Raw genomic sequence first — 3473 nt, 5'->3', positions numbered from 1 at the left:
CTATTTCTTCCTCTAAAATAGATATTGATATTTTCACCTCTATATTTAGAGGAAGAAATAACATTCCTCTATAATAGAGGCATATTTTTTTATTTACAAAATGATTCTTTAACTTTTTACTTTAACAATTATAACCAAAATAAATATTTTTTGTGAAAAATTACTGTTTATATAAATATATAAACATACTTTTTATTTACATAATAGTTTCTATAAAAATATTCAGTGTAAATAATATCATAATTTTATGAATGTTACACTAAATTGGGTTGGTTTTCAACTTTCACAAATAAAATGTATTGTTTGTAAAATTAGAAAAGAATATATCAAGAATATTCCTTTTTAGAGGAAGAAATAAATGAATACATTGAAGACAAACTCATCTCTATTATAGAGTTTTCCTATTTTAGAGAAAAAAATAGGGAAGTACACTGGAGATGGTCTTAGAGGTCCTAGAACAAAGGAGAAAAGACATAAACTGAAAGAAGAAGAAAGCGAATCCATATCCGACAGGATACCGTGGAGTTTTGTCGGTCTGTGGAGATCGCCATGATGAGCGCTTGAGCATCTGATCTTAGCCAGATTGGGGTGATACCGATGGAGCTTGCGTGGAGGAGGTCCTCTCTAATCGCTAGGGCTTCTGTCATCATGGCGGAGGAGACATGGAGGTGGGACTTTCCTCCTCTACTGATCTCTCCCATGTTGTACTGAAGATCCAACTTGACCCTTCAATCAAAGAATCCGCCTTCCAAGCACCATCAGTGTTGCAAGCTATAAAAGTTGTTGGCAGATAGAAGATTGGAGAGGTATGAGCTTGATTAATCGCAGAGGGTTTGATTAGAGATTGGGCTCTTTCCCATTCCTGAGCCGCATGTAGAGCCTTACAGGCTGTGTCTGTAGGCGTTGCAGTTCTATTCTCGAAAGTTAATTGATTACGACTGATCCAAATGCACCAGCATACCCAAGGGAAGAGATTTATGGTGATACTGGTGGGGGGGGGGGGAAGGTTTCTCTTCCTATCAGAGGTTGTGAGTTCTTCAACGAAGGAGGGACTGCTGGATGAGTCAAATGTCGAATCCCATGGAATACTACTCCACACTTCTTGAGAAAATTGACAGTGAAAAATAGGTGAACCATAGTTTCTACTACTCCACAGCGAGAACAAAGTGTATTTGCTAACATCCCTCTCTTTTGTAGATTCTCTCCCTTGGTAGAGCTCCATTGAGAATCTTCCGCAAGAAAAGTTTGAGCTTAGGTGAAGGCGAGGAGTCCAAACAAGCTTCTTCCAATTGGTAGGGTTGATGTTGGGTACAAGAGGTGGGTTGCTAGGCTCCGCACAGAGAGTGGCGTAGTAACCTGACTTGGCGGTGTGGGCTCCCGACTGTTGGAGAGGCCAAATGTAAGAATCTTCTGGTCCCAAAACATTAGGTTTTATACATTGGATAAGTTGAGTTAGTTCTGGGAAAAGATTATTTATTTTTGCCACATTCCATTCTCTAGTTTCTCTAGCAAGCAAATCAGCCACTAGGAGATCTTGATCATGTTCTGTAGAAGGTCCAAAAGGGCGTAGATTTTCCTTAGAGCTGATCCAGGAGTCTCCCCATACTTTAGTCGTATTGCGATTGCCAATAGCTTTGCCTTAGATGAATGAGGAGGAGGTCCCTACCCCAGAGAATACCTTTCCATCCATGCGAAGAGCTAGTGATGACAGGCGTAGATAGGAAAAATTGATCGTTGCAGTATTTTCCTAGTAGTACCCGCGAGAGTAGAGATTGAGGTTTAGTTAAGATCCTCCAAGCTATCTTGCCCAAGAAGATGAACCTTAAAAAAAAATTAAAGATCATATGACATATGTATAGTAAATCTTTAAAACTTGGGGGCTAAAAACACTTTTTTGCAGAATATTAGGAAGATTTTGTTGTTGCTCATAGTAGTTCCTGGGAATGCTGATTTTCACTAGTCATGGTTGTTTTGACACTGTTTTTAGATCCACAACGAGCTAGAATTACGATCAATATGCTTAAACTACACACTTATAGCCTTCATTTCTCTTTTGGTTTACCGGCGATGACTAAGTATTAAAAACAGTCTTCTCTTCCTATTTCAGTAGATTCCCTTTTGGAGTCAATCCAAATTTGCTCATTTAACTCTCTATTCTTTTTACATACCAACAATTGGTACTGAAGTTCTCACTTCAGTTTTAATCAGCTATCAGAAGTTAAAGATGGCGAACATATATGATAGGTTTAAGTTTTTGTTTGGTTTTAAACATAAAAACAGATATAATTATTAAACATAAAAAAATAATGATTATTTAATATAGAGATATAAACCATTAAAACACCAGAACTACATAGTAATTTTAATGGCCTAGTTGAACTCAATAGATAAATGAAATTTAAATATAATTATTGTAGCATGGATAACAAGATCTTAGTATACCTTAAATTGTAATATATCATATTTTGAAGGGAGAAGAAAAGAGAGGGTTGCTTGCTGCATGGTCCTACACGGCTCGACTACTCCCACCACACGACCTCTTTTGTCTTGTCCCATTCCGTTAGTCACGCCACATAATCTCCACCTCCAACATTTTTTAGTCTTTGATTGATTAATTGCATTAACCATGTTTTTCTTTTCTATTTTCTATTTTCCTCACCCATTTGTTTTCTATGTTATTGCAGATCTTCTTCTTTGTTTCCTTTTATTATACCCTTTTAATAATGAATACTTCTTTATTTTTTTGAAAAAGGATAAAGGTTAGGGTCACTTTATTCTTCCCATTTATATACTTTTAGCTTTTTTGTGGTTCGTCTCTCAATAAGTCTGAAATCGAGAAATACCTGCTCTCTCATACTCATCTCCACAGACCACAGATTAGTCAATGCTGCTTGAAATTGTTCAGTAACGTTTGTCTCTTTTCTCATTTTCCGTTGACAATTTTTTGTTTGTTTATACAAATTCCTAGTATCCTATCATCCATCTAATTTCAATATTTGCAGATAAATGATGTATTATCATCTACTTACAACGAAACCTAACTATCCAGATGAAAATTGAAATTATATATGATTCTCGTTTAAAAGTTGCATATCTTAGAAGTGCATATCTATGGATGATAAAAGGATAGAAATGAAGAATTGTAGAGCCAAGAAATTAAGGTGATGATTGTTTCAGTAGTTTTTAGTTTTAGTTTTTGGTTTTTAGATTTTAGCTTTTGGTTTTTAGATTTTGGTTTTTGGTTTTCAGCTTTTTTTTTTTGGTTTTTGGTTTTTAGATTTAGATTTTGGTTTTTGGATTTGCTGTATTTTTTTAAAAATTTTCAAAAATTAACTAATACATTACTTAAAAATAATATAATAAAATAGAAATAAATATTTAGATTTTACAATTGAAATTTATCAAAATACTGTGATTATTATTTTAAAATAAAATACAATAACATATTTTAATTATTATATTTTTATAAAAAA

This window comes from Brassica oleracea, chromosome C5 (assembly GCF_000695525.1).
Source record: "Brassica oleracea var. oleracea cultivar TO1000 chromosome C5, BOL, whole genome shotgun sequence".
Classification (NCBI taxonomy): Eukaryota; Viridiplantae; Streptophyta; class Magnoliopsida; order Brassicales; family Brassicaceae; genus Brassica; species Brassica oleracea.
This window is presented reverse-complemented; position numbering follows the sequence as displayed.